The sequence below is a fragment of the Arvicola amphibius genome, chromosome 7 (genome assembly GCF_903992535.2).
Source record: "Arvicola amphibius chromosome 7, mArvAmp1.2, whole genome shotgun sequence".
Classification (NCBI taxonomy): Eukaryota; Metazoa; Chordata; class Mammalia; order Rodentia; family Cricetidae; genus Arvicola; species Arvicola amphibius.
The window spans coordinates 15,071,010-15,081,350 of NC_052053.1; the positions used below are offsets into that span (position 1 = coordinate 15,071,010).

Genomic DNA, 10,341 nt, shown 5'->3' on the forward strand with positions numbered 1-10,341 from the left:
ACAGTGTAGCCATTTTCATAGTACTAATCCTGTAGGCCAATGAGTTCGGAGGCGTCCTGTCTTCCAATGTCCTCTTCCATTTCTTTCTTCAATATTTTTATTTTGGGTTCTCAAGACAGGGTCTCACTATGGAACCCTAGTTGTCCTGGAACTTACTATGTAGAACAGGCTAACCTCAAACTCATAGATCTGCCTGTGTCTGCCTCCTGAGAGCTGGGATCAAAGACGTGTACCACAGTGCCCAGCCTTTCTTCAGTATTTCAACTTTCACTATGGAGGTCTTTTAACGGTTTGGTTTGGCTTATTCTAGTGTCCTAACCTTTACCTTCTGCCTGTCATTCAGGCAGATGCTCCCACTTTCCTAAGAATGCTCAATTCAAACACCCTGGAGTGGCTGATATTCTAGCTGGTGCACTTCCCACATGTAAAGAAACGCAAGTAACAAGCAAACACAGCCCCGAGATCTGTGTAAGCAAATTTTATCTCTGTGCTTTCCACACCCACTAAGCTTGAATTCTCCCGCTGGAGAGCCGAGGCTGTGGAGGTTGAGTAGTCTGCTAGAGCTTCAGAGTTCTCTGTCGGTACAGCAGTGACCCCCACAGCACACAGCTGGCTCCAGCGGGCCGTCTACCTCCTCTCCTCAGGCTCAGGGCTCTCAAACTCCAGATTTACTCTCTATTATTTTCCTCTTAGCCGCAAAGGGTGGGGTTCTTTTTCTCTGCACACTCCAGGGCCTGCTCTGTGCCTCCTGCTGCCTTCACTTTTAGGCACATAGAGCTCCAGCCTTCAGTGCTCGCATCCACTGTCTCCCTGATCTATCTCTTACCTTGGAGTTGTAGTAGCTGCTCTCCCTGATTTGATTATCCCTCATTATGAGGCTCTCAAAGGATCCCTGTTTTAAGCAGTAAGTTCTCTCTCCAACAGCACCTAGCCATATAGACTTGTGAGTCACAGAGAGTGGCAAAAGGAGCTTCCTCTCCATTCAGTGGCCTGTCTGGCTGCAAGAGTCACTGATTCATCAGAATCCGCAACAGGACTTGGAGCTTTGTAGCACTGTGAGTGGGTTTGCCGGTCTCTTTTGGACCTGGCCACCTGGCTTAGCTTTTGGGTGAGATTTCTGCTGTCCTTCCCCTCCCAGGGAGCTGAATGGGGTTTCTTTGTACTGAGTTGCCCTTCTGTTTCTTGGTGAATTTCTGACTCAAACCCATTTGCTAACCTTGGAGCATGCTCCCTGGGAGACCTCCCAAGGAGGCTGCCAGTCAGGTGAGAATCTGCTCTGCCCCACACCCAAACTTCACACCTGCAAAATCTCTACCCAGAATGCACAGCACAAGGAGGTCCCAGCAGGAGTCTGGTATTCCCACTCCCTTTTCGTAGATGGAGAAATGGACAGAGTCACTGACTTTGATCATATAAGTAGTACTACCTAAACCACAGTCTTTGTGATTTCAAACCCCATCTCTTGAGGTTGTCTAGGTTTTAAACAGAATTTTAGGTACATAGTTAGACCTAATCTCCGAGTTTCTCTTTCAATAAGGGGTGGCCATATGACAGAGTCCTTGTGAATGGAATGTGACCAGAAATAATGAATGCCATGGCCAGGTTTGGCCCATAGAAACTGTTCATGTAAAATATCCTATGTCTCATCCTTCCTTGTGCGATAGATACCAATATCCAAGGAAACCCTGAGAGCTGCATCTGAAGGATGAGAGAAGCTTTGTCATCCTGGGTCCTTGGACGAATAAGAACATTCCTCCACTATCGCAAAAGACCATATGGGGGAGACGAAGCTAGCCAAGTCATGACCTTAGCTAAATCAAGTTTCCAGTAAACAGTGGAACCTAAATATGAGGCCATTTGGTTTTGCCTCTCTCTGTAATGAGTGAACCTACAGGGACTACATCCGTCCACACGACTTGCTTGAGGTACCCAAGGAAAGGACGTTAGCTGTTTTTCTTTCTGTTGCTCCCTATACTACCCAAGTACAGCCAATTCTATGTATTGGGTTAGATGATTAGTGTTGGGTTTCTACAATTCATATTGAGCCATAGAATGATAATAATGAAGCAAAAGTTATTTATTTAATAATAAAAGCATAGCTGGCCAGTCCCTGTTATTCTGTCCCACTGGGTTAACAGTCTCAGACTGCAACCCTTCTCCTTGCCTCTGAAAGTCTTTCTTGGCCTGTCTTCACCACCTTAGGTAAACATCATACCACTGTGTTGCAACATCCAGCCTTTTTGCTCAAAAGCCCTCTGTGGGCACGATAGGCATGCTTTAAGAAGGACTTGCCAAGCACCATCAATATTCTGTAGGGTCCTCTGGCTGACCTGGAAGAAATAAAGACATTCTAAAGTGCACCTCTCAATCTGACCATCAGACTACTGAAAGAGTGCACCCCAAAAGAAATGGCAATTTCCTTGAGAATCTCACACTGGGAGAAGGGAGAGATAGATATCCATGATGGGGGGAGGGTGTGGGGCTTGTCTCTTGAGATTTCACACAGTTCTAACAACTTCTTAGACCGCAAGGCTGAAGCAAGGTCAGTGGTGGGCAGAACGACACCTTGGCAGGAACCTCTTAGAGGTGCATTTCTCTGGTGTTCTATTGTGAGGGCACACACAGATGTGAGCCTGTTGCACCTTGACTGAAGGTCAGAGAGTTTGAGCTTATTTTTGCTCTTTCAAAGTTGTTGACAACAGGCATGGCTACAAACAAGCGATCCTGATTTATAGAGTGTGGTTAATTAGTATTTTGGGTATAGAGGTGATTGGCTCCATCTGGACCAAAGGTTGGAGAATTCGAGTCTATCCTTTACATCATGTTAATGAAGTCTGTTGCTTTTTCCCTCCCCTTTTGGGGAAAAAATGTGGGGTTCAGTATTCACTGTATGCCCCTCCTGATGCTGTCCTGTGTTTCTGTCTCTTATCTCTTTTCTATCTCTGTTTCTTTTGCTTAATAATTCTAATCCTCATGCTCCTAACCTGGAACGTACGAATTTTGTCAAAGCTGGTCCCCAACATTCTGTTTAATAAACTTTGATCTCATTTCAGGAGCCCAGAGACTGGGTGCTCACTGGATCTCTGTCTCTGTGGACCACTGAATAAATCTCCCTTCTCTGCTTTCTATTATTCATTTGCCTATTTTTATTGGCTTATGAATGACAGGTGGCCAATCCTGACTTGGGGCAGAAGTCATGACCCCACGTTCAGTAATAATCTTACAACCACTCCTTTTCAAGGAGAAAAATAAAAAAATAAGTAGCATTTTGAGTCATATGACTATATTACTTTCAAAAGCAATGTAATTCAAATTAATAAAGAAGAAAAGTAGTAAGAAGAATCACCTTAATAACAGTGAGGAGGCAGAAGAAGAGGCCTGGTAGCTCTAAGCATTCATTTGCCTTGATTCTTTGTTAACAGGAATGTGTTTTAAAAGTCACGCATTTCTACTGCTGTTGGTGGGCAGAGCCTGAGGTTACTGACTTATCAGACGAGGGTCAAGGGTCATCTGTGTGCTCAGAGCTCTGAGCAGAAGGCAATTGCATGTTATCAATTCTCCACTAAACTTTGGGGCTGGTTCCAGATCATGGAGAGCCTGCAACCCCGGGATGTCACAAGGGCCACCTCAAATTGACGGGAGAAGACTAGAAGTATTTTTGTCTTGTTAGATTTTTTTTTTTTAAGTAGCTTTTTAAAATAAAGGGCTTAGGAAGAAAGAGCCAAGCTTCTCACCAGGCCCTCTACTGTTGGGCCGCATTCTAAGGCAAATCAGTTGTTTCTAAAGCTTGTTGATACCCTCCCAAGGTTCCCAGTGCACTCTGGGTTGGGGTTACTGCGTTGAGTACGGTTGACCTTTCCTCTCCTGTCACTGACCTGTGGCGGATCTGGACGTTAGGGCACTGACCTATAAGCAAATAGTCAGTGTTCTGGAAAAGGCCCGATTTCTGTTCAATGTTTTATTACGATGAAAACTGATCTTGGGAATGGGTGTACAATCCTGACTTTCCTCAGTGGAATCTCTGGCTTCTTCTGGCTTCTTCAAATTCACATCCATAGGTAAGTGACTTGCATTTGCCAGTAGCATTTTAAGTCTCTGCTTTCCAAGTCTGTTCTTATCTTTTTCTTTTTTTTAAATCTCAGTTTATGGGGTTGTGTTTCAGATTTACCGAAAGCCCAGTGTTGTCATATGCCAGGGGTGTAGCCCTTGGGTAGATGTATGAAGACACGGGGCTGCGTTCTTAGTATAATCAATGAGGGAGACCTGGTGGCTGTCGTAAAGCAGTGCTATTTGTACATCAGTTGTCTTGAAAATGTGTGCATGTTAAAAAAAAATAGGTGAATAGATAGAAGAAGAAAAAAGATCACCCAAAGTAAAAATGCCAGAGCGATGCTTTTTAAGCTTGGCATTTATACAAACAAGACCCTGTTTGAACTAATAATCACAAAATCTCAAGGCTTATCCGAGACTTAAAAAGATCAGTTATTCTCTTCTTGCCTAAAACCTTTCATGAACTCCCATTGTTGGTGGGATAAAGCCCCAAGACCCCAGCGTTAAAGAATCAAGGATCAACAGCAGCCCCAGAGGTAGCTCACCCCTCCCCTGCCCCCAAGACTCATTGTTATTCTTCAGTCCTTGCTCCTGTTCTGTCTCTGGGTTCTGGGCCTTCCACATGCTCTTCCCTTTCTTTCTTTCTTCCTCTGTCTACTTTGAGTTTCTCTCCAGGGCAAATTCATGGCGAATGTGTTCATTCCAGAGATTCCCAAGCTAGTGCTCTTGCATCTCCTTCATCTATGGTCATCACATCTGCAATTTTTCCAGGAGTCTATCACCCACCTGTTGTTCACTCCAGAAGCTCCATAAAAGTGAAGCTAATTAGAAGGTTGATGCTCTAGACAATAGCTTAGTTTTTTAAAAAAATCACATTTTTGAGAATTTTCTCACTCTTCTGAACTGACTTCGTGGTGCTGGAGTGGGAGGGTTTTCTGCAAAGAGCCAGGAAGTAAATACAGCGAAGGACTTCCAGTTTATGTCGGAGATAATAATGCGACCAAAGACTAAAAAAAGGGTGAATGTAGTAACTATATTCCAATAAAACCACGAGAGAGAGAGAGAGAGAGAGAGAGAGAGAGAGAGAGAGAGAGAGAGAGAGAGAGAGAGAGAGAGAGAAGATGAGCAGGCAGTCATCTGGTTGCCCTTATTGCAATAGGAGTATAAAATTCTTTACTCTGAAACCAGTTTCTCCTTCCTTCCTTCTTTCCTTTAAAAGATCAGTTAAAGTTCCTTCCTTCCTTCTTTCTTCCTTCCTTCCTTCTTTCTTTCCTTCCTTCTTTCTTCCTTCCTTCTTTCCCTCCCTCCCTCCCCCATTCCCTCCCTCCTTTCTTCCCTTCTGTAACACCAAGAATCAGTTGTTAGTGTGGACCAGGCCCTTTGAGAAGATCAACCCTTCCATCAGCTGCTCTAATCTGGAATTTGAATAATAATCTGGAATTTGAATTGGAATAATCTGGTGCATCTTGGCCACCATGAGACAACACAAAAAACCGGTGGACATTGAAATTTTGTGTTCCCAGGATCTTCGCCCCTGCCCCTGCATAGCTCTGAGGACCCTGTGTCTGTCTCCTTCCTCTGGAGTGTCTGCCAGGCCAGTGTCTCCCAGGCAACCACTCAGTTTCTGGCCTCTGTCCTTCTACTCAGCCGTGGTCTTCCACAGGTTGCTGCCCACGCTCTAAGATATGATCAGGGGACTGACCTTGAGTGTTTGTTTCTGAGTTGATAAGAGTCCATCTTTTATCAGCAGAAGTTGAACAGAAGGTTACACAGTAGACAAAGGTTAAATATCGCATGTCCTTGAACAGAGAAGGACAGTGGGGTGTGGTCAGTCAAGTCTTCTTGAAGGGTTCCTACGTAGGTAACCGTGTCAGCCAACCACTGCATAGAAATCTTAATTTCTGCCTTAAACTGCTAGGTTCTCTGATGTTTCTGAAAACTGATTTTTTTGAAAGACCTTGAAAATTTTCAATCTTTTCCTGAAAGATTTGGAGGAGATAAAATAATATCTTAAAATTCAAATAAAAAACAAATAGCACAAAATCTTGTTTTCAGCTCTGAATTATCTTATGCTTGTCAAAAAATTATTATTGCAAATTGTTAAGAAATTCTGATTGTAACTTTCAGCAATGGATAGTGTGGTTTAGGTGCTAATTAAGCATTATAAGGTATTAACTGAGAAAGTAAGATTCGGTGGCGTTGTGACTGCTTCTGTTGGTAAGGGAAAAAACAAAACAAAAAACAAAATAAACTTCCAAAGGAGGAGGCCCATCCTCAAGATCCTGCCAAACAAGTATGTTTTCATTGCAAACTGTATTTCTGCATTGCTAGGGTTTCAGTCTAGGAGAGATGTTCTCCAGGATTGCTGCAAGCCTTTCCTGAGATCTTTCCTAAATCAGCCAGTGGGTGAAAGCATGGGGATGTAACAGATGGGTTGCATTCTGCATTGTAACGGTATGAGACAATCCATTCTACATTGTAACTGTATGAGACAATCCTCTCTACATTGTAACGGTATGAGACAATCGTCTCTACATTGTAACGGTATGAGACAATCTATTCTACATTGTAACGGTATGAGACAATCCGTTCTGCGGAAAGATCACAAACAACAACTTCTTCAGTCTTCCTAATTTTCTGGGCACTTTCCCCGCACTTAGTGTTAAAAAAAATCTTCAGTGTCATTGTGACCTGAACTCATTAAAATTTCTGCATGATGGCTTTCATACCATCCCTGCCCTGACTGAGGTACCCAGAGATCAATTGCACACACAGCACTAACCTCAGACATTGCTCTGAGAACACACATAATAAGATGAAATAACACAAGAACAGGTCACAGTTCTGTCAAAAATGCAAAGCACGGGTGAGGGCTATTTCTTTTTCCACCTTAAAGCTTCCCAACCTTTTGACAGCGTCCGTTTAGAGCCAACACTCCCTTCCTCATGCCCTTCCTCAATGGACCTAATTGAATCCCAAGTCCCATAGTTGGGCCTTTCTGACACTCTCTACTAAGACACTTCATGGCCACCAATGTGCCTTCCTCTGTCACTCAACCTGTTGATTGAGTCAGAATGCATTCATGCTGGTCTTTGCTGAAGGACATTGATGATTTTATGAGCTTCAAAATCCACACTTGGAATAAAGCTTTGTCTTTGAGAATGTTTCATTTTCACAACAAAATAAAGACCACAGAAATGAATTATAAGGATGTCCAGAAAGACCCAAACTGTAGGAAACCTCATGTGTAGGATTGCCAAGGGGCTAGGGTAAGAGGATGAAGCCAGTTCAGCGGGTTGACTGCAAAGGACCCTGGAAGGCAGAGTTAGGGAAGGAGCAAGGGGGTTAGGTGTAGAAGCGTAAAGGGCAAAAGGAACTTGCGTTCTCTTCCTTTGTGGGTTATACCAGGATCAGCTAATGGAGCTGAAGATGGATTAGTCAGGCCTCAGAGATATGTTTTAAAAAACCACGATTGGCTTGGTGGCGCTTACTTATAATCAGAGAGGCAAGTTAAAGACCAACCTCGGTGTACATAGTGAGTTCCTGGCCAGAGAGCTATGTAGTTAAGATCTTGTGTCAACTCCCATTGTGCCCTCAGTCCAAAAACACGATACAGCAGCAAAAACAACAACAGGGCCTGTGAAAATCCAGAATCTGAGGGAAGGCCCTGTACTTTGGCCTCTTATTCTGCTGCACAGCAGCGGGTAGAAACTTCTCAAATGAAGGAGTAAGTTAGGAAAAATAATTGATGATTGAATAAAAAAGAATACTTCTTCTTGGGATCCAGGGACTCCGCCCATCACTATTTTCTATTGTGATGCTTCAGGGAGAGGGGGAATCTTTGCCTTTGATGTCTACTGTGACCCTCCCCCACCAGGCTCCAATGGATAGTTCCAGTACAGGGGTCACATGAGTGGCTCTGGGTGAATTAATTGGTCATACAGTGCAACACAAAGTTATGAATCTGGAAAAGGAAAAGTAGAGGTTAATAAGAATGGGAAGGAAATAGGAGAGGGGAGAGAGAGAGAGAGAGAGAGAGAGAGAGAGAGAGAGAGAGAGGATAAGGACTTATTATTTATCTCTCCAAACCATAGTTTTCCTGGATTCTCCTCATTACGTCATTTAGTCTGAATTACAAAAGTTCAGTACACTGTGAACTCATTTTCTTGTTATATTTCCTTAAGCTTTGGGTTCCTAAGACATGCTGTAGTAAACACGCTAATACATGTCTCAGTTTGGATCTCATATAATGTGAATTTGAATCTAGGCTCCACCAGTTACTAACCAGTTACTAATGTGCTCATGAGCACGTAGCCTACTTAATCCCTTCATGTCTTAGAGCCAGTGTCTGGAAAATGTGGAAAGAGCAAGTTGCCATCTCAGGAGACAAGGATTTAATGATCAGTTTTTTGTTTAATTTTACCCTGCGCATCCCCCCCCCCCTCGTGTGTGCGCGCGCGCATTTGTATATAGAAGTCACAGTACAATTTGTGGGATTCATTCTACCGTTCTAAGATTTGGGCATTTAGGTTCTGGGAATTAAACTAGGGCAGGCAGTTTTGGTGACAAGCACCTTTAGCTGCTGAGCCATTTCACCAGCCCCTACTAAATGATTTAAAGTCAAGACATATGTAAAGAACATTCCTGGCACATTCTAAATGCCCTTTCAGTTTTAATTGTTTTTTTTTCAAAAAAACAATTATCAGGGAAAATAATGAACTAGGATATTCTACAACCTATCAATATATTTAGTCTTATTTGTATTTCCAATTTGCTCTTCAAAAGTTATTTGATCATCTTATGTTTTTATTGCCTGGATGAAAGAGACCTCTCCCTCTGTCCCTACAGCACTTTACACTATTGGAGCTCAGCCCATGCCTGGATTTTGTCCAATGACTTTAGTACCTATTCCTAACCGTGACCCATTTCTTTGCTACTCTTGCAAAACTTTATTTTTTTCCAACCTTATAGGTCTTCTAAAACAAGAAATGGATATTAATGATATCAAATATTTTTTGAGTCTATTAAAATGATCATTTGTCTTATTAACTAACCACTATATGCTCTAAATCAACCCTGTTTCGTTGTATTTTGTAAGCTACTGAATAACATATAGTATATCTTGCTTAACTTTTGAAAGTCAATTTTCTGGTAAGTCTGTTTTTTTCCCCTTATAGCGTTCTCTATCCGATGTATGATTAAAGTTGCTTTATGAAATGAGTTGAGTAGCTATCCTACTCCGCTATTTAAGAGAAGGATCAATAGTGCTCCCTTCAACAGCACCTGTACTAAAGTGGGAACCCTACAGAGAAGTTAGAATGGCCCTGAGCAAGAATGGCATGCAAATTTGTGTAGCATTCCATCTTTTTGATGACTTTGTTCTTTGCTTCTTGTATTTTTGTTTCATGTAATGCACAAGTTAACTAAGACAGAAAGGTTCTTTCAAAAACCTACAAATTAAAATCTAATTTATGTGCAGTATTAGAATCACTCAGTCTTTGAAGTTTCAATACACTTGTCTATGTCATTAATCTAAATCTATTTTTTAGGGAGGGTTTGGGGGTTTCTGTGAATATTGAAAAAATGTCCTTAATAATTATTAGTTTTTACATTTTAAAATTTCCTTCTAAGCAAAATGTGGTAATTCATACCTTTTCTAGAAAATCAGTCTTATCCTGGTTTTCAAATTTATTACTTTATTACATAAAGCTTCTCAAAGTATTTGATTATGATTTTAACTTTTTTCTGCCTAATCTCCTGCCTATTTGTTTTCTGTTGTTTATTTGTGACTTATATATGTCTTCTTGGTATGTTTTGTTGAGTTCTGTCTGGTCTTTGGCAGTCTGAAGAGAACAGCTTTTAAATTGCCCCGGCCTCTCTATTTTTTCCTTTTCTTTTTTTTTTTTAAGTAAATCTTATTAATTTTGAAATCCCCCTTTATCCCTTTGTTAGGCTGGGACTTGAACCCAGGGCCTCAAGCATTAGGCAAGTGCCCTGCCACAGGATGTCTTCCCCAGGCCCTTAGTCTTGTTTTTGAAAGGTTCTTAAGGAGAATGGCATTCATTCATTAATCTTTTAAAGAATTAAGTGTATTTGTGTTTACAACCAAACTTTCAGTGTCCTTTTTTACCAGGATCCATGGCTTTTCTGTCTGTAGTATCAGGTTCCAAGTATTTCCTAATTTTCATTGTGAGTTTGTCTTTAGCATACATACGTTCTAACGTCATAACACACCCAATTTTACTGAATACAAATGTGTATAGATCAACAGCGTTTAATCTTTTATTTCTT

At 41.8% G+C, this 10,341-nt stretch overlaps 1 protein-coding gene and 1 non-coding gene across 2 annotated transcripts in view; both read left to right on the top strand.

The window, feature by feature from the left end:
* The first annotated feature begins 3,809 nt into the window (after positions 1 to 3,809).
* Abcb11 (ATP binding cassette subfamily B member 11) overlaps positions 3,810 to 10,341 on the top strand; it is an 80,865-nt gene continuing 74,333 nt past the window's right edge. Inside the window, exon 1 of the mRNA XM_038335866.1 lies at positions 3,810 to 4,058. The gene's annotated coding sequence lies outside the window, so the exon portion shown is untranslated. The remainder of the gene's footprint in view (positions 4,059 to 10,341) is intronic.
* Positions 9,315 to 9,419, top strand: LOC119820068. The gene has a single exon (XR_005286344.1). It is a non-coding gene; the product is annotated as a U6 spliceosomal RNA (small nuclear RNA).